General features: G+C 43.1%; 1 protein-coding gene across 4 annotated transcripts in view; it reads right to left on the reverse strand.

Moving 5' to 3' along the window:
* ripor1 (RHO family interacting cell polarization regulator 1) overlaps positions 1-18,965 on the reverse strand; it is a 134,512-nt gene extending 115,547 nt beyond the window's left edge. Inside the window, exon 1 of one of the 4 annotated variants that reach the window (XM_069901504.1) lies at positions 18,900-18,965. The gene's annotated coding sequence lies outside the window, so the exon portion shown is untranslated. Of the gene's footprint in view, positions 1-5,631; positions 5,654-16,377; positions 16,481-16,904; positions 16,991-18,899 lie in introns of those variants that run through there. The other 3 variants (XM_069901505.1, XM_069901506.1, XM_069901503.1) reach the window with 3 other exon arrangements.
* Between the last annotated feature and the right edge of the window lie 2,318 nt (positions 18,966-21,283).

Below are 21,283 nucleotides of genomic sequence, written 5' to 3' on the forward strand. Positions count from 1 at the left end.
CTGGATACACAGGCTATACATTACACCTCAAAAGTTAAATAAATGGGACCCAACAGTATCTGATAGATGTTTTCGATGTAAAAAAGAAATGGGAACAACAATTCATGCAATCTGGACATGTGAGAAAGTAGAAAAATTTTGGGAAGATCTAAACCAAATATTAAATAAAATTACAGAAAACAATATACCAAAAAATCCAGAGATCTTCCTCCTAAGTAACATAAAAAACAAAGAATTTGGAATTGATTTGGATGGTGCACAAAAAGGATTTGTTAAGATAGCTCTAGCCATAGCAAAAAAATGTATTATGTCAACCTGGAAATTGGAAGATAATTTGAATATACAACAATGGTATATAGAAATGAATAAATGTATTCCATTAGAAAAAATAACATATAGTTTAAGAAATAATATTGAAATATTTGAACAAATCTGGGAGCCGTACATGAAACACAATAGAGAAAACCTACCGGGGACTTTCACTACCTAAATTAACGAAAGGAGAAGGAAATGAAAAGAATTGACTCAGTGGAATTTCTTGTTTATTTTTATTGAATGACAACATTGTTTGACTGGTTTAATGTATCCTAGATTTTGTACTTTAAATGGATGGGGGGGGAGGTAGGGAGGGTGGGATGGGAGGAGGGAGGGGGCGGGAGAAAATGGCACTGTATATATTTGAAAAGGAAAAAGTATATATCATGGTCAATGTGGTTTATGGTGTGAAAAATAAAAAATTTAAAAATTTAAAAAAATGAAGGCCAGCTTAACTGATGTGGGCTACCAATTGGTATGGCAATTAAAAAGGTGGGAGTCATGCTGTCTGATATAATCCAACACCTCATCCAATAAAATTCTAACTTTAAAATTCTCCAACATCTTCAAGTTCAATTACAATAGAATTGAGCACCTAATTGTACAAAAAGTCTGTGGATGCATACTGGTTGTTTATCAACATTAGGAAATGCATTTTTAACTGGTACAGCAGTATTTCAAATATTTCCATATGCAAATGATAAAGATGGCCTTAATGTCATAAATTGACACCAGGACTACTGCAGAGTTAATGTAATTAGATTGCTCGGACGTTAAAGCACACTGCATCGATGAATTACCTCATAAGCATTGTAAAACTTGCAAATAATATCCAAATACCTCACAGAAATAGTAAGTGTGGGAGCATAAAATGAGCTGTGTGAGATTGCAGAACAATATTAACCCAGAGGGAACAAATATGATCAAGTATTTAGAATGGTAACAAACACAATAGACTTGGATATCCCATGCTGAGTTGCTAACACACCAAGAATTGTACAAAATGGAAACAGACCTTCTCAGCCCACCTCAACTAGGTCAACCCTGCTGCCCATCTATGCCAATTCCCTTGACCTATATCAAATCAGTCTCTCTCTCTGAGTACCTGGCCAAATTCCTTTTAAATTTTGCAACTGTATTTGCCACAAACTCAAACACAATGGTTCTCAACCTTTTTCTTTCCACTCACGTTCCACTTTAAGTGATTCCTATATCTTAAGTGCTCTGTGATTAGTAAGGGATTCCTTAAGGTGGTATGTGAGTGGGAAGGGAAGGCTGAGAATGACTGTTCTAGACCCAATTGTTACTGAAATATTTTACTGGAGAAAAATTGTCATTTGCTCATTTCCTTTGGAGTTCTGAAACTGTGCACATAACGAGTCAATAAGGTACAATTAAAACAGTGGTTTTCAAACTATTTCTTTCCACCCACATACCACTTTAAGCAATCCCTAACTAATCCCAGAGCAGTAATGGCATATGGATTACTTAAAGTGATGTGTGAGTGAAACAGAAATGGAAAAGGAGGAAAGGTAATGATGGAAAAACAGAAAGAGAAGATAAACAAAATATAAAAGGGCTACGCTGAACTATATGACTTTAAATATTAATGGAATACATAACCAAATTAAAAGGAAGAAACTACTAAATTTAAATGAATAAATGTATTCCATTAGAAAAAATAACATATAGGTTAAGAAATAATATTGAAATATTCGAACAAGTATAGGAGCCTTACATTAAATACAATAGCGAAAACCTACCGGGGACAAACATTACCTAAGTTGATGGAAGGAGAAGGAAAGAAAAGAATGGACTCAGTAGAATTTCTGGTGTATTTTTGTTGAATGACAACATTGTCTGACTGGCTTAATGCAACCTAGATTGTATACCTAAAATGGATGAGAGGGGGGGGGGGGTGGGGGGGGTGGCTTGGGAGGAGGGAGGGAGAAAAAGTCACTGTATATGTGTGAAAAAGAAATAGTGTATATCATGGCTAATGTGATTTATGGTGTGAAAAATAAAAAATTAAAAAAAAAAAAAAAAAAAGTGATGTGTGAGTGGAAAGAAAAAGGTTGAGAACCACTGCTCCAACAGCTTGTTGGAGATAACCACCCCCTTCTGTGTGAAATACTTAGCCTTCAGTACTCCTTTAAATTTCTCCTCTCTCACCTCAAACCTGTGCACTCCAGTTTGAGGCTCCCCATTGGAGGAAAAAAAACTCAGATCATCTATCCCAATCCCCCTCATAATTTTATAAACACCTACAAGATCAATCTTCGGCATCCTCTGTTCCAGTCAGAATAGACCCAGGTAATTCAATCCCTCCATACAATTACAGCCTTCCATTCCAGGCAACGCCTTGCTGTATCACTCCTGCACTCTATTGTTTGCGCATCCTTCCAGTAGGGTGGGGACACCTTTCTCCATGCAGAGTCTAATGTTTGGGAAAGGTGCAACAAGGTACCCCAACTCCTGTATTCAATGCCACAGCCTATGATTTTGATCAGGAAGGGTATCAAGGGTTACTGGGAGAAGGCAGGAGAATAGGGTTGAAAAAGGATAGTAAATCGGCCACGATGGAATGGCAGGGCAGACTCGATGGGCTGAAATGACCTATTTCGACTCCTATGTCTTATGGTTTTATGTTCTCCAGCGTACCTCGCGGTTTCTTCACTACCCCATCCAGCTGTGTCACCACTTTCGGAGCACTAAAGACGTGCACCTCAAGGTCTCTCTGAATACCCTACCATTTATTCTTTATGTTCCACCAAAATTTGATTTTAAAAATTATCACTTCTGGGCTGAAAATAAGCATCAAGAAACAGTTTGGGTGCTCCTCAACTTACGATGGCGTTGTATTCCAGCAGAGCTCCCGCAAATCGAAAAAGAATATCGCACCTACTACTTTTTTAAGAATTACATTTTTAATAACTTTATTCCACTCTGAAAAAAAACTTTAACGCACACAGCTGAAAGCACACCAGGCAAGAAGAATGTTTGAAGCACTGAATTAAAATTAATTGCTGGATGCTAATGTGACAGGGCCATCGATTTCATTTTCTTTTGATAATGCTTGAGAACAGCTCAGGAGTATGCTGTATGACACTCTCGCGTGATGCTGCCATCGCCCAGCATCGCAAGAGAGTAGCGTACTGTATACTGTAGCCAGCATACTGCATACCACAGATCGGAATTCAAATCATCGTAACTTTGAAAAATCTTAAGTCCGTCCATAGTAAGTAGGGGGAGCACCTGCGTTAGGAGAGCAACCAATGGCAACAGCATCCCCATCTCCCAGGTCAACCAATCAATTGTCAGAGCCAAAGACCAAGAACATGACTGTCAGAGAAGCCAAACTTTCCACAGCTCTCTGTAAATGTAGGGAGTTATTGTTTGAAACATGCCAGTCAGTGGAACTCTTTGCGCTATTACAAGAGTTAGAACTGAACTGAAAACAGCTGCACCAGTCCTTAGATTTGTTCTGTGGCCAAATTTGAGTCAGCGCAGACTCAAAGCACGTCTCCAATATAAAGGAGGACCCTGAAGCAAATCATCGGAAGTTTGTCATTCAAGATGCTTTCATCTGTCACAGTAAACTCTTCAAAACATTGCCCTCAAATACAATTAACCATAGCTGTACCACAATATCCGCAGACAAAATAATTAGTGATTATTTGATAGCTTTTTTTGACCTAGACTCAAAGGTTTACCAATGATTCATAATGAGAAAAAGAAACTGGAAAAGCCCATTGTGGTCGCTTTATTTTAAATTGCAACTGAAGTTCAGTTATTTTTAAAACAAGGCAGTGTGTCTAAGTTTTATTATTCCAGACTCCAAACCTTTCAGTATGTAAATCTCAATAATTAAAAAGCACTCAGGGACTGATAACCAACCCCAATCCAGAAAGAAATTTTAAGACAGCCAAACCCTCACTTTCCACAATTCAATGTATTTAATTTGAGAGATACAGCACAAGAACAGACCCTTCTGGCCCACCCCACCCAAATACAGCTATGTGACTAATTAACCGACCAACCTCGTCTATCTTTGGGAAAGTGGGAGAAGGAAACTAGATATAAAATGAAATCTAAATGGAGGTGCTAAAACTGAAGCAGTGGAGGCTACCTTAGTAAATATTTCTAATACAAGGTTGGATAGGCTGTTACATTGTTAGGGAATTAAGGGATATGGAGATGAGTCTATCGTCAGTTCAGCCATTGAATGGCGGAGCAGGCTCGACGGGCCAGATGGCCTACTCCTGCTCCTATTTCTTGTGTTCTTATAGACAAGTAATGATCCAATAAATTTCCAATAAAATTGACTGCACTAAAGTCTTGCAAGGGTGTAACAGTGCACCTAATTAACATCCAGATAACTCAAAACAGTCTGCCAATCAAAGTGGGTCTTAATTTAGGAATCTAGCAACATTAATGTGAAATTTCTACAGCGTTCAATGGAGAAACTATCTGTGGGAATCCTGATAAATGCAGAGAGAGGTGACCTAATGAAAACATGTCTAATGCTTATGGGGGCTAGGATGGTGGTGGTGGTGGTGGAAGGGTCGGTCCTGAATCAGGGCTCATAAATCACTAAATAAGACATCAGCCATTAATGACAGATGAGAAGAACTTTTAATTTTCCACCCAAGGATGTGGAGGCTCAGTCACCACGTACACAGAAGGCAGAGATCAACTGACTCTTTTAGTGCAATGCACAGAAGTGCTGAAGGAACTCAGCAGCTCGCACAACATCTAGAGCAGGGGTGTCAAACTCAAATTCACGGAGGGCCAAAATTAAAAACTTGGACTAAGTCGAGGGCCGAACTAAATATTTATTGAAAATTTTCAACAACATCTGCATGTTTTCTCTTCTTTCAACATATGTAATGTTAAACTTTTTCTTATTAAAATAAATGTTTAATAATAGTTTTGGATAAACTCTTTCCAGAAGCATTAACAAATGAGAAATAAAATATTCAATAAATAATATTTCTCTATAGAGGATTTGTCAAATGTTGCTAGTGTGCTGTCGAATAGTAAAATCTGAGGGCTATTGAGAATGTGGGAGAATAACATGATTCCTGAAACAATCAAATGGGTGACTGATTGTGGGCATGAACTCTAGCAGGGTTATTTGCCATGCCCTTTTTCCATTGCTACAGATATCCTTTGATTTACACACTTTTCAAGTTTTATGCCTAATGAGCTTGTATCCAGGTGCAGGACCATTTTTAACCAGGAATGTATTTATCACTGTGACATGAAACTATTGGAAGATCGTTTTATCCTGAGATTAAAGTTCATAATCCTTACTCAGGCCTGTGTGCGGGAGGGCGGGGTTTGCGGGCGATCGGGTTGGACCACGACAGTGCGGGGGCATCGGCTCTCGCTGCAGGGCGGCATCTCGGCGAATCAGCGGCCCCGTCACCGTGAGTTGCGGGTCGGCCTGCGGCAGGGAGGGGGAGTGGGCAACGGTCCTGGCGAGGTCAGGCCCGAGGCCTCCGGTTCCGAGCGCTGGGGAACGGCCTTGGCTTCCCCTGACACCGGCCAGGCCGCGCTGCAGTGGGGGGGCGGGCGGGGGGACACGACAGTGCGGGGGCATCTCGGCGGATCAGCGGCCCTGTCACTATGAGTTGCGGGTCGGCCTGCGGCAGGAAGGGGGAGTGGGCTACGGTCCTGGCGAGGTCAGGCCCGAGGCCTCCGGTTCCGGGCGCTGGGAAGCAGCCTTGGCTTCTCCTGACACCGGCCAGGCCCCAAAACCAGAGTCCACGGTGAGACACTGCAACGTAAACAGAGGGAGGTGGGGGCGATTAGCAGGCTGACGCCAATGCATTCTGGGATTTATAGTATTAGCTGTGCATGCGCTATACTGGCGTGGCGGCCAGCGGGCCTCTTCTAATACATTTTTGAAATGATCTCGCGGGCCGAATATATTTGGCCCACGGGCCAGAGTTTGACATGTGTGATCTAGAGGAAGTAAAGGGTAACCAATATTTCAGGCCGGGGCCTTGGTCAAGGTGTGAGCAAAAGGAGGGCAGGCTCCTGGATAAAAAGGTGGGTGTGGAGAGGAGGGAGGAAGGAAGGAAGGGAGGGGGAGGAGTGCAGGCTCACAGGTAAAAGGTGGGAGGGAAGAGAAAAAAAGCTGAGCAGTGATGGGGGAGGGGGTATCTCTGAAGAGAGAGGGAAGGGAAGGGGGGCTTGGAGAAAATCTTCCAATTTGCGGTAGCCTCAGTTTGGCAGTGCATGAGGCCATTAATTTTTAAAATACTTAATTTTTCATTTTCTATCAATAAAAAAGAAAGAACATCACATATTTCTTCAATATATACAAATATCCACCAACTAATTACAAACATCCCCCCCCCCATTAAAAAAAACTGGCCACACATCAAAAAAACTTGATATGATGTCTGTACTTCCAATGGTTGTCTGGAGAAGCAGTGGAGCCACTCCCCTATACAATTTCTTTATTAATCAACCTATTGGGTATTTTTGTTGGGGTGCGGCTACAGTTGCCCTCCCATGAGCAGTGACGGGGAGGGGGTATCTCTGAAGAGAGAGGGAAGGGAAGGGGGGCTTGGAGAAAATCTTCCAATTTGCGGTCGCCTCAGTTTGGCAGTGCATGAGGCCATTAATTTTTAAAATACTTAATTTTTCATTTTCTATCAATAAAAAAGAAAGAACATCACATATTTCTTCAATATATACAAATATCCACCAACTAACGACAAACAAACGTGGTTGCCGTAAACTGACGAAGGTACTGTATCAGTTTATAAGAGTTTTTTTTCCATGGGAATACATCTGTGCTTCTCTGTTGTCTCATGAGTCCATTATTGAGTGAATCAGGGGAGTCAACGCAAGAAAGTGGTGCTGAGGTGGATCAGCCAAGATGGTGCAAGCCAGAGCAAGCACAAGGGGATGAATGGCTCCTCCTGATCACATTTCTTAAGGTATGCACCTCAAGTTCAAGTCCTTGATGGTGACATTCAATCTAGGATCTCTCTTTCATCAGTAACAGCACTCTTGATGCAAGGCAGAAGGTTGTGGGGTCATGTCTCATCTCAGGAGACACTAGGAGGAAGTCCAGGACTCGGGGGTCCGTTCAATACCAACTTTCAAAGCAGAGTGAACCATCGCTCCAAGTGGATGCAAAAAAAAACCACACCAACCAAACATCACAGCCGTCCAAATAATTGTCACAGCAAATTAACTGGCAAGGTTTTAGAGTTTGTGGGATATTGTTGCTGAAATCTGGCTGCCATGTTTCTTTCCAGTACAACATTGCAAAGTTTTCGGATACTCAAAATTGGAAAGATGGTGAAAAAGGCTGCTATACATTAATAAGTGTTCGCAAGGAGCCGGAGAGTTAACAAGTCCCTTGCCAAAGTGCACTTCTTGCCAGAGATATGTGGTGTTTTGAACACAATCAGCCTCTGCAAACAGCAAAATGAAGATATACCACGCAAGCCATAACTTTTTAAGTGATGAAAAATAAACAGAACAATGAGAATCCTTTACACCTATCGGCATGGAGGGCTTCTGTTTGACAAAATCAAGTTCTTTCCCATAACCTCACTATGTAACACGTAATGTCCACGATTCATTGAGAATCTGGAAATGCACTGGAGCAAGGCCAAATGTAAACACTGACTCAAAAATTCAAGCATTTCTTATCAGCCACGCCTAGAAAGCCCAGCTCTTCAGCTTTGGTTTCTATTTTGTTTGTACAAATCTACCTCTTTTACTTCTGCAATGGATGATGAGTTTAAAGTTGAGAGCTTCTGGTCACTGCATACAGTCACTAAATCTATGTGTGTGTTGAAAAGACAATGAAGGAAGTCAACTTCAATACAAGACCTTTTGACTTCATGTATCACCCAGCACCACACGATATGCCCACATTCTCATTAAAGGAAAACTTGCTTCCATGGTTTTATTTTTCTTTGGCTTGGCTTCGCGGACGAAGATTTATGGAGGGGGTAAAAAGTCCACGTCAGCTGCAGGCTCGTTTGTGGCTGACCAGTCCGATGCGGGACAGGCAGACACGATTGCAGCGGTTGCAAGGGAAAATTGGTGGGTTGGGGTTGGGTGTTGGGTTTTTCCTCCTTTGCCTTTTGTCAGTGAGGTGGGCTCTGCGGTCTTCTTCAAAGGAGGCTGCTGCCCGCCAAACTGTGAGGCGCCAAGATGCACGGTTTGAGGCGTTATCAGCCCACTGGCGGTAGTCAATGTGGCAGGCACCAAGAGATTTCTTTAGGCAGTCCATGGTTTTATACAGCAGAGAAAATCAACGTGAACATGGGTGAGGACAGAGGGATCAGTAATTAGAAACCAGAAAATACAGTAATTGAAGTCACACCTGATCCACTGAGAGTTGAGGCACAATGCAAATTGGAAAATAAGTTGTTTATGCAGTCAGGGGAATCCCAAACACACCCAGATTGCAATCAGTGTTATCTCAATAATGCGCCCAGAAACATCCAAAAGTTTAGAACCTATTTTGTACATTGATCAGGGGCTATTTAAAGGAGGAACTCAAAAGCAACTATATTTCTCTGAAAGAAACAAAGTGACCTCAAGATGACAAGAAGTTAGTAAACAGCACATTGTTCTGCAGAGAGTACAAAAACAGGCTGCAGAATAGGACTGAGAATAGCATAAACTTTCATGCTCATCAAACTCCAGGACTCCATGTAAGGCAAAGAATTTGTAAGCACATACATACAGGGAGATTTAGTCAAATGTGCCATGTCCCCCTCCGCACCCCACATCCCCTGATGATCCCATCCTGTCCATAGCTGAGGCTGATGTGCATGCTGCCTTCAGAAGAAGGAATCTGAGGAAAGCATCTGGCCCAGATGGAGTATCTGGCCGAGTCTTAAAAATCTGTGCTGACCAACTTACCAATAATCTTCGTCAGCAGATATGTCTCACTCCAGCAGAGTTTGATACCCACCTGTTTCAAACAGGCGTCAATCATAATGCGCTCAAGAAGAATGCAGTAACTTGCCGCAGTATCTGTCAACCAGTAGCACTTACATAAACAGTGATGAAGTGTTTTGAAAGGCTGGTGTTGAAGTCTATCAGCACCTGACTGATGTATATGCATACATTCCAGTTTGCCTATAGTCACAACAGGTCTAAGGCAGATACCATCTTCCTGGCTCTATACAAAGCCCTGGAACACCTGGACAGTGAAGATGCATATATCAGGATGCTGTTTACCAACAACAGTTCAGCATTTAACACCATTGGCCCAAGACCTGGGACCAACACCCCACTGTGTAAATGGATCATGGATTTTCTCATCTCCAGACCACAATTAGTGAGGATTTTAGTAAGAACATCTCCTCCTCAATGTCTATCAGGAACGTGTTCTCACTCCCCTGCTCTACTCACTTTACACTTACGACCATAGGTACAATACCAGAGTAGTGGATTGGATAGAGAAAGGGGATGAGTCAGCATAGAGGAAAACAAATGAAAACTTGGCTGAAAGGTGCACCAACAACAACCCTGCACTCAATGTCACCAAAACCAAGGAGCTGATTGTTGACTTCAGGAAGGGAAAGCCAGAGGTAGACAGTCCAATGGTCACTGGGGGAATCAAGAGGTAGAGAGGGTGAGCAAATTTAAGTTCTTGAGAGTCACCATCTCGGAGGATCTTTTCTGAACCCAACACACAAATGATATCATGAGAAAAGCACCTCAGCACCTCTACTTCCTCGGGAGTTTGCGGGGGTTTGGTATGACACTAGAAATCCTGGCAAACCTCCATGGATGCGTGGTGGAAAGTGTGCTGACTGGCTGCGTCACGGTCTGGTATGGGGCCACCAATACCCCTGAGCGTAAAGCCGTCCAAAAAGGTAGTAGACACAGCCCAGGACATCACAGCCAAAACATCTACAGGGAACACTGCAGTCGGAGAGCAGCAGCAATCATCAAGGATCCACACCACCCAGCACATGCTCTGCCATCAGGAAAGAGGTATTGGTGCCACAAGACTCGCACCAACAGGTTCAAGAACAGCTGCTACACCTCCACCATCAGACTCCTCAACGACAAACTCAATCAGAGATTCATTTAAGGACTTGTGCACTTCATTGATTTTTAAAAAAATTCTCTTTGTATTGTAGTTTGTTTACATTCATTACCTGTTTACAGTTCTTTTATTCGTTTACATGCATATGCTGTGTATAGTAATTTTGCAATAAATGATAATTCTGCCTCACCTGCTGGAACAAGAATCTCATGTTGTCTGAGATGTCATGTATATACTCTGCGGGGGGCGGGGGGGAATCATTCTACAAGTGTGCACCTCTAAGTGGGAGTGAAGTGTAAAAGAAAGAAGGAAGTTTGAACAAGACAATGTCTTGCTTTCCTCTATGTTGACTCATCCCCTTTCTCTATCCAATCCACTACTCTGGTATTGTACCTATGGTCGTAAGTGTAAAGTGAGTAGAGCAGGGGAATGAGAACACGTTCCTGGTAGACATTGAGGAGGAGATGTTCTTACTAAAATCCTCACTAATTGTGGTCTGGAGATGAGAAAATCCATGACACTATGTCCCAACCCCAGGGGAGATTGTGACCAGGGAGAAGCATACTGCCTCTGCACTCACAAGAAAGAAATCAGAATATGCCTCAAGTAGAGTCAGGCATTTTTAACTTTAATGACTTGATTATGTTTATCAAATATTTTGGTAATCTTTGGGCTATCCAGCAAGAAATCTTGAAAACAAACTGTTCTGGATAAAAAGGCATGCCCAGTTCATCTTCATGCATGTATTAAATGAATGTTATATCAATATTGACAGTTCCAACCATGAAAATAGAAACCACAAAGCTCTCCAGAGGGACATGGTTTGCATTTCATCCATTTTAGAAAACAAATGAACTGCCTGCATTCCCTTAAACTGAAGCTGTTGTACCTGGCACCAAAATGGAAGTCCCAACTATGTATGAATTACCAAACTAATGATTTTCACAAGAAATATCCAGGTTAAATTTTTTTTTTAATTTAAATTTAGACATACAGCACTGTTACAGGCCCTTTCGTCCCATGAGCCATTGTCACCCAATTACACTCAATTGACCTATAAACCACCCCACCCCGTACGTTTTGAAAGGTAGGAGGAAACCAGGGCCCCTGGGGAAAACCCACACAGTCATGGGGGGGCAGAATGTACAAACTCCCTACAGACAGCGCGGGATTCGAACCCTGGCCCCAAATCACCAGACCGCTACAATAACCGTGCCGCCCTATAGAGGTGAAGGCTGTCCAAAACAATAACTGCGACAGACAGCACCACTGCTTATGGCCTCTTGAGCAAAGACCAATCAGACCATAGCTTAAGTACCACGTGCAGTGCTGGCCATCACATCAGAGGAAGGTCATGAATGCATCAGAGCAGACACAGAGGGAATTTACCAGGGTTTCTCGGGATTAAGTGTTGCAGTTGGGTTTCTTTTCCTTGGAGTGGAGAAGACTGATGGGAGATACAACAGAGACAGAAAATTCTAAGGGCACAGATTTTGGGGGGAGGGGGGTGGAAAATAAGGAGAAATTTTTCACCATAACGGCAGCATCCAAAAATGGAGGGCATGGGTTTATAACCAAGGAGTAAGGGTAGAGAGAATCAGAAGAAAAGGTTTTTCACCACAAGGATGACTGCAATTGGCTGAGATGGTGGTGGAGATGGGCATACTCTCACATCACTTGAAAAGTATCTGGACAAGCACTTGAACTTCCAGGTTTAGAAGGCCCAGTAAGTGGGATTAGTGGAAAACTTTGATGGTTATTACGGACAATGTGGGCCACAGGGCGTGTTAAGGTGCTGTTCCCTCTAAGATTTTTTCATGGGAAAAGATTACCGGGTGGACATTGGAAGATTCAAGAACCACCTCAAAATCTCCTTTTAAAATTCTCCTGACAATCCTGTTAAAAGCTGAAGGAATAGCGTTCAGGATGGATGGTGCCAACAATGGAGTCCACGGAAGTTAAACACATCTCACAAATCTGCCCACTCAACTGTTTCTCTCCCCCCGCCCCCCCCCCCCCCCCATCAAGCACCTCCTGACCCATTTGTGATTGACAGGTTGCACCCTGGCTTCAGCAGTGGTTCTGGGATCCACAGAGCCAGAGTGGAAGCAAGTCAGTCTCAATCCCAAGGGAACGACAACAACGGTGGGATCAATTAAAAATAAGGAAACAGAATATTCTTGTGATAAAGGAAGGTCTTAAGTTGGAACCCAAGATTCATACAAGCATCAGACCAGGGATGTGTGTAATGAAAGTGATCATGTTTGCATTGCTACTAGCAATGTCTTAAGGATCATGGTTCCTGTTTGGTTATACTTGGCTGCCAGCAGGGGCTCACACAGATGCAGAGACTGCTGTATGAGAGATCTGTAATGGAGGTTTGCAAGCCTCATGTTGGCTGGTTACAACAACTTTAAAGTAAAGAACCTTTTCCTTCATCCATGTGTTGTCTATGAACTCACACATACGAATACAAGATGAATCAGTAGGTACTTTTAAACTGCAGCACCCGGGGAGCCCTCCTGGGACCCAGGTGCGATTAGCGGGGCAAAGGTGCCTCCAGAACCTTTTAAGCTGAGGGGGGGCAGCCCCAGTAAATTGCCAACCTGGCGATTTAAGGGGGATCCTGCCCCGCGAAGACGCAGTGAGTGACACATCACACAAACTGGTCTCCGCTGTCACCCCCCACCAGCTGTCAGTCTCCCTCCTACTGTCAATCGCACTCCCCCAAACCCATGGCAGCCGTCCCCTCTGCCCCTGCAGCAGCCTCCCCTCTCCTCTCTCTCACCCCTGCAACAGCGACCCCTCTCTCGCTGATCATGCCACCCCCCCCTCCCCACCGAGACATCGACCTCTTCCCCCATGGCAGCGACCTCATTCCCCCCGATTGTGGACCTTGTCTCTCCCCCTCGCAGCAGCAAACTCTCACCTCTCCCCCCATTTCTCCACCCCAGGTCCTGGCAGCGACCCCTCTCTCCTGCCCACCCCCCCCCCAATCACTGCAGACACTTCAGCCGGGGTTTCCCTGTGACATAGCGTGTAAGTAACCGGGTCGGCCATTTTGCTGTTCAAGCTGCCGGTCAACACGTCCTGGGTAAGTTTAACTGGATTCCCTGACTGCCTCTGAGGTAGGGCAGGGACCCAGTTGACTTTGGACAACGCTGACTGGGTCTGACCCTTTCAAGCTGCCTTGTGAGTGGGGTGCTAACCGGGCAAACTGCCCGGTTAACCCCATTTTACACGGCTGTTTGAAAGCACCTAATGTGGAGATCTGAATGTATAATTCGATGCACAAACATGCTGCAAAATTGCAACATCAAGACTGGATTCACTGGAAAATTAAATGTCAGCATCTCCACAATACATCGATCTATCCCTTTTTCTCAGCACATTTCCTCATTATCCCAACCCTCAATAATGCTGCAATTTTTACATCTTTTATCCTTCTCGCAGCCCAATGGCTAACACGTGGCTGGAACTATTTGGAAGCACCAAATTAACACAGATCAAGGAGCAAAGTTCTTTTTATTGACATGTAATACAGTCATGCATTAGGAATGAAAAATACATGATGTACTTTTAAGTTTTTCCCGTTGAAAGGCCAACAAAGAGTCGTCATTAGTATTGCACGGTGCAATAAATCTGAGTCCCTTCAGAGTTACTGAGTGTCCATGGATTCGCCAGCACTCTCGCAGCCTCCTGTCCGAATCACTGGCCACCCAGCTCCAAACCTCCAACACGATCAGGAAGCCTTCAGCACCTGAGGCCTTTCTTTCCCTCAGTGCTCCTTGAATCCTGGCTCTGAAACCTGGTTCTCCATCGGCCCACAACCCGTGCGGGTTCCCCCAGCCCCTCGCTCGTCTGCTGACGAAGTCACCTTCCCCCCGAGGTTCCTTCAGCTGCTGAGCTCCTCGCTGGTCCGCTACGCTGGTCCGAACATTCTGTGGGGTCACCTCATCTGCTTCTCCTTCTTAACCGGCTCGGGGTTGGGGGGGATCCTCTGCATTACTGGTGCCCTGCGCTGACCTGCTGCTCATCAGCAAGAGTGGCTTGGTATCTGAGCTAGTTGGCCAGGGACAGATGTCAGTAGTATTTTCTGACTCCCCTTCGTGCTCCCAGAGCTTCAGGATCAGGAGGGGACCAGGATTGTCCACTCGGAATTTTTCAGTTCCATACGATGCCCATGTTACACAGACTCATGAGAAAACTTTGGAGATTTTAACAACAACATTTTATCAGAGAAAGTATTTATTAGCCTCATTTTAGCTTTGCTTGCTCTTCAAACATATAAAAAAGTCTGCAAACCAATTGTGCATTCAAGCCCATCCACGCAGTGCTCAGGTTGTTCAGAGCAGACGAGTTTAGTTCCTGGCTTATGCTGAGTGTCCAGAAACAATGGGCTTCAGCAACTTTCAGTAAGACAGCGTCTAACGGGCAGCAGGCTTTTGATGACTCAGGGCGATGAACCCACGGAGGCTGCAGTTGAGGAGTTCACACTAGGCTGCAGACTGCTGGAGACTGACTGAAGGGATACCAGGTATTTGAACTGAGATGCAAGAGGGTGCCGAGAGCACTGAAGACCTCGTGATTGTGCCAGAGGTTCCGATCTGGAGCTCTAGATGCTGATGGTTTGGACTATGTGGCTGCGGGGGCTGTGGCAGCGAATCCAGACACTTGGTGACTCTGGGGGAAACTCCCTTTTGCTTCTTTTTCTCTGACTGCAAAAGGTGTTTCAAGCAGTTTCTGCCAATGGCAAATCTCTAAGCCTTTTTTATAAAGCCAAAAAATCCAACGTAAAGGTGGAGATTCTCCGCCCCCTTTTCCCATAATCCCCCACGCAGCTGGAACCGCTTTGCATTTCCCAGAGTGGTTCCAGCTGCGTGGGGGATTATGGGTAACAAAGTTGGCCATTGCTCGCCCCGCCTACAGCGGCTCCAGAGGACGCACTGTGGTGCTACTGCACATCAAAGCAACACTGGAGCAGCCTTTTTGGGTTGCTGTATAAAAAGATATATTAAAATAAAATTTTTCTACGTGGTAGAAGCCGGCCTCGAAGCGAAGGCCCTCCATTAAAAACACCTTTTCTGCCTTATAGCAGAAAAAAACAAATTCCCTGTCACATTGCACTGTCTTTATCACATGACAATGAGGTTTTCAGTCCTGCTCGCTGAACAATAACCTCAAAACCAAGGTCTGGCGTAACCTGAACTAGAACAGACCTGGCTTCAGCTGCAATAGATCCCATCAAGAACAGCCAACACTTATGGGCAAAGGTCATATTTGAATAATCACCAGATTATTTGTATTTAAACAAGGGGCAGGAAAATCGATATATTCAGGCAGGTTCTCAAAGTTAAAAGGAAGGAAAGAACATGAGAAATTTTTTTTAAGCTATTTAATTTGGGATTCAAATTGTACAAACAATCTCCCACTCTTGATTAATTGTTCCACATCAGGATGAGCAACAGCTGGTTCAAGGAAGCTCAAGCTTTTGCCTTCAATCTGCATTGTAGCAGAGAGATTATGCGCTTCAATCCTGCGGGATATTATCTCAAAAAATTTTGCTCCTTGCCATGAAGATTTATCAACCAATATCTTTCAACACAAAATAATGATCTTTTCCACCAAAATCGTTTAAAATCAATTAAAAGATTCCAAACTATTTCCATGATCACAATGTCAAACAACAAGTTTGAAAACCTTATTTGGCTTCACAAAAGGATTTGGTATTTGTTACGTTAATGGCTCAGGTGGCAATGTTTACCACAGATAAGAAAGGAATTTAAGAAGCCCTGGAGCAGGAAAAGGGGAACAATGCAGGAGAAAAGCCAGCCCTTTGGAGCACTTTGAATGCAAACAAAATTTGGCGTGTCAAACGTTACAAGAAACAACCAGTCAATCTTCTACCTTTCATCAACATTAAAGATTCAGAGCTATATTTTATTCACTGCATTATTAAAATAAATTAAAGCCAACTGATCATGTAGAACACCAAATTCAATGAAAGCAATAATTACCTTCTCTTCCTCAAAGAACAGCCAGGCAAACAGCTTTTGTATCTAAATCAACATTGTTCAGCTCCAACTTCTTGTCTGACCACTCAGGAACAGGAATGAAACTCAAACCCTGAAGCTACTGGGATTCTTCCCACACAAAACACTGACATCATGCATTTCCTGCTGCTCCCAAGAATCATGACGGAACTTCATTTTATTGTGCTTTTTTTTAAAAAAAGCCGAAGGCAGAGTGAAAGGCTGCACTGCCTTCATCTGAGGGGAGGCTCAAAGATAAAAACAAAAGCCCCTCCTACTTACTTTTTGACACCATTGCTCCAGCAAAATACTGAACGATTCCAAAGCAGAAATGCAAAAGATAAGGTAGTTTGAGAGAGAGTGCTGGAGAAAAAAGACAAGAATGGAAGAGGATAAATTAAATCCAATTCTATTTCAGACCCTCCAAGTTAAAAGGCCTTCTCAGGGTTCATTACCGGCCTCCTTTTTCACTTGTCATCATTGTTCATCACCCCAGCAACCACATAACTCACCAATTTAGAAAGTCTTCAACTATGGTTTTCATACTGCAGGCATGTAACGGCACAATCAAGGAGTTTTGCTGCTACACAGGCCGTCTGAAAAGGAATGTGCAGGAATTCCTGCGCCGCGATTTATCCTGCAGGATCCCAACAACTTTTTTGAGGAAGCCCGCAGTGTAAATCGTGCCGGGAATAATCTGTTGACGGTCATCCACTCTACCGAACGTCAAATCAGCGGGACTGTTGCGCTCAGTGTGAACAGGCAGTAATTATGCTCATTACTTCTGCAATTTTCCTGACATTGCAGTCTTAAAAAAAACATAACCCACTAAACCAACAATCCCCAGAACTACCCCATTTGAGCATAACTGTTGGTTTGGACAAAAAAAAATTGCCTGCTAATCTAGAATCCCAAGATTCAAACTGACTCACTTTGACCGAGTCATCTTAAGCCAGTGCTGGTTGTAGTTATTTACATGTCTGATTAAGATATTTAAATGAATTTGACCCACTGCACTAACAAGAGTTACTGAGTCATCAGGATTTCCATCAAATTAAAAAGTTATGTTAGGGTAATCTTGCAACAAATTGAAAACAGACTCCTTCACTAACATTTCCAATCAGCCACTTCAGTCCAGTGACAAGATGTAGAGGCCAAAGTATTAAAACATATTCTAGAAGAACATATTCAATGTCGCCATCCCTTCACCAAAACATTTAGATTATGTCAGGCTCTGCCCCGGCCAAAGTTTCCATCAGATCTAAATTTGAATGTTATACGTAGAAAACCAGAACTTAACCACAGAACACGACAGCACAGGAACAGGCCCCTTTAGCCCTTCTCGTCTGTGCCAAGCCATTTTTTTTTGCCTTGTCCCTCTAACCTGCACCCGGTCCATAGCCCTCTATAACCTGTCCAATAAATTAAATGTTAAAACTGAACCCACATTCACCACCTCAACTGGGAACTCAATCGACACTCCCACTACTTTCTGTGAGAAGTTCCCCCCAAATATCCCTTTTCACCTTTAACCCATGTCCTCTGGTTTGTATTTCACCGACCCTCAGTGAAAAAAGCCGAACTACATTTAGTCTGTCTATCCCTCCCCTAATTTTTGAACCTCTATCAAATCTCCCCTCATTCTTCTACACTCCAGGGAATAAAGTCCTGTTTAACCTTTCCCTGTAATTCAGTTCCTGAAGTCTGGGCAACATCCTAGTAAATCTTCTCTGCTCTCTATCTTATTGACATCCTTCCTGTAGTTAGGTAACCAGAACTGCACACAATACTCCAAATTTGGCCTCACCAATGTCTTAGACAACTTTAACATAACATCCTAACTTCTGTGCTCAATACTTTGATTTATGAAGGCCAATATGCCAAAAGCTCTATTTACAACCCTATCCACCTGTGATGCTTTCAGGGAATCACTGTATGAATGTATTCCTAGATCCCACCGTTCTTCCACACTCCTCAGTGCCCTACCATTTACCACGTATGTCTTTTCTTGGTTTGTCTTTCCAGAATGCAACACCTCACACTTGTCTGCATTAATTCCACCTGCCATTTTTTAGCTCATTTTTCCAGCTGGTCCAGATCCCTCTGCAAGCTTTGAAAGCCTCCCTTGCTAGCAACAACACCTCCAATCTTAGTGTCACCAGCAAACTCACTGATCCAATTTACCAAATTATCATCCAGATCATTGATATAGATGTCAAACAACAATGGTCCCAGCACCGACCGATCCCTAAGACACATCACTAGTCACAGGCCTCCAGTTTGAGAAGCCATCATCTACCATTACTCTCTGGCTTCTCCTGTCTAGCCATTGTTGAATCTAGTTCATTACTTCACTATGAATAACTAAAGTCTGAACCTTCCTGACTAACCTCCCATTTGAGACCTTGTCAAAGACCTTACTGAAGTGCATGTAGACAACATCCACAGCTTTCCCTCATCAGCTTTCCTGGTAACTTCTTTGAAAAACTCTATACTAAAGTAAATACCTTCTGGGGTTTTTTTTCCAGCTCCTGACACCATTAAAGTCTTTTAAAATGTTGCTGCTTTGCCTGTAACACAAATTTTAGGACTGGGAATTAAAAGGAGTATGTTTTACTTGGGTGCAGAGTAACAAAGTAAGTAATTCAACAAATACCAATGCCCAACAAATAATATTTTTAAAGTGGATTAAGTTCTAAGATGAACATGTGCCGGGGATGTTAAGAGAACTCACAGAATTTTTTTTTCAAAATCACAAGAATGCCTTCAAGGCAGATGCAAAAAAAAGGCTAATGAAATGCATAAGTAACAAGATCTCACAATTAAATTACAATCAGGGAAATGCGTGAACTTCAATTAAGCAGAGAAAATAAATTATTTGAAATTTGAAGCTCTGTTGTTTCAGTTTTATAAAATGATAGTCAAAATCATCTGTGATACTTGTTGTAAGGGATACTGGAATGTGTACTTCTGTTTCTCACACTTGTTGAATTTTAAAAGGAGTGGTGGGGTTCTGCAGCAATCTGGAGAGTGCTTTGATGGCTGAAAATACTGAGGTTATGATGCAATTCTTCCAATCCTCCCTCCTTCCACAACTCAGTATTTGCCATCTCGTTTCCCTGTCCTGAATTGCACTGGATGTCTCACAGGAGTCTGGCTACAGATTTAATGTGCAACTCGGGGAAGGTTGGGTGTGGAAGTTATGGGCAAGAGGCGGAAACACAGGAACTGTTTCCCACAATTTCCTTTGAAGGGAAGAACCCAATTTGTAGCATTTGACAATAACAATAATCAGCGCTCCCCTGTGAAACACTAGGGTGTACAAGCCTCACCAGATTTAGATCCATTTCTTGCCAAAACGCCCATTTTTTCATTGCAAATGAAAAGCTCTTCATCCTTCCCTTCTTTAATGTTCATCTGAGCAAAAGGTTTATTTGCTTTTCATGTCGTGTAATAGTAGAAAGCATGACTATAATCTGCAACATTGGCTACAATGCAATATAAACTATTCTTTGCAATACACAAAAGTGCTAAAGAAACTTGGCAGGTCACACAGCATCTCTTAAAAGTAAAGGTGGGAGGGTAGAAGAGAAAACTTCTAACTGCAACACTCACCTCTTACCTGTTAGCCTGCGCTCCTTACTCCTGCACCCCTCCTCTCTCTCCTTCCTCCCCCCCCCCCCAACCTTTTTAATGTGGCTGCCTGTTTTGCCTGTATCTTGGCGAAAGGCTCAGGCCCGAAATGGTGGTTACATCGTACAGATGCTGCGTGACCTACCGGGTTTCTCCAACACATTTATGTATTGAACACGACCCCAGCGTTTGCAGACTTCCTTGCTTGTCAGACTTCACACTTATGTGGCACATGGAGGGTGAGAGTGCCAAGTCCCTGATACACTATCATTCACTTCAAAAGACTGGAAGATGCCAGACGACAGGCTTTTATTCCCATAAGACTGAACGTGCACTCATATTGCTGGCCCAGTTCCAGGGTTTATACTGGAGGACGGACTTATGCGCAACTGCCTTTATTAGGGAATTCGAAGGGGAGGAGTCACAGGGATAGTCAGCAAGGAGGCAAGTCAGCCAGCAAGGAGGCAGGCCAGCCATACACACAGAGACAGTACAAATGGAACCAAGAGCATTACCATGGTATCACTGCATACCCCTCACTTGGTTGTGCCTGAAATTACACACATACACACACCCACCCCTCCCACCCCCAAACCCCTCATTTCTCCTGAGCTTCTACAGCACTGAATTTACCAGGTCAGATAACAGAAGAACAGCAGCCAAAAAGAAAAATAGTGGAGAACTCCAACAAGCTTTAAAAGAACAGATCAGGACCAGAAAAGTCCACAGCTTCCCATCTGGACCATCACAGTGGATCAAAATTAACAACAGCCAGGAGTTAGTCCTGTTCTCTCCAAATGACAGTATCATTGACCAATATGCATGGAAATTACATCGACTTAGTAGGAATCTTAACAAATAAGGGCACTGAGAGTACATCTTTTAAAAAAAATTCATTGCATCTTCTATACAGGGGATGGCCAAACTTATGATAAACTTCAGTTGTTTGAGAGCCGCAAGACATGAAAAAATATATATTTGTACTCTTAGGTGCACATTTTGTTACAAACAGTTTCTATAAATATTAAATGTATTGCTTAATAATATTTATTCATGCATGTAGTTTTTAAACTGCTAATTTGCATTAGTTTCAATAATCCAAAAGTACACATGCCCATAACAAATATTTTCAAATTCCTGACTCATTATTGCGAGCTTCCATCTTGGTGTGTGGCCTTGAAACAGCTGATCTGTTGTCAAGGCTGTACAAATTAGCTCTATCGGGTGTTAATTTGTAAGAATTGCACTGCCCACCACA

This window comes from Narcine bancroftii, chromosome 10, assembly GCF_036971445.1.
Source record: "Narcine bancroftii isolate sNarBan1 chromosome 10, sNarBan1.hap1, whole genome shotgun sequence".
Lineage (NCBI taxonomy): Eukaryota > Metazoa > Chordata > Chondrichthyes > Torpediniformes > Narcinidae > Narcine > Narcine bancroftii.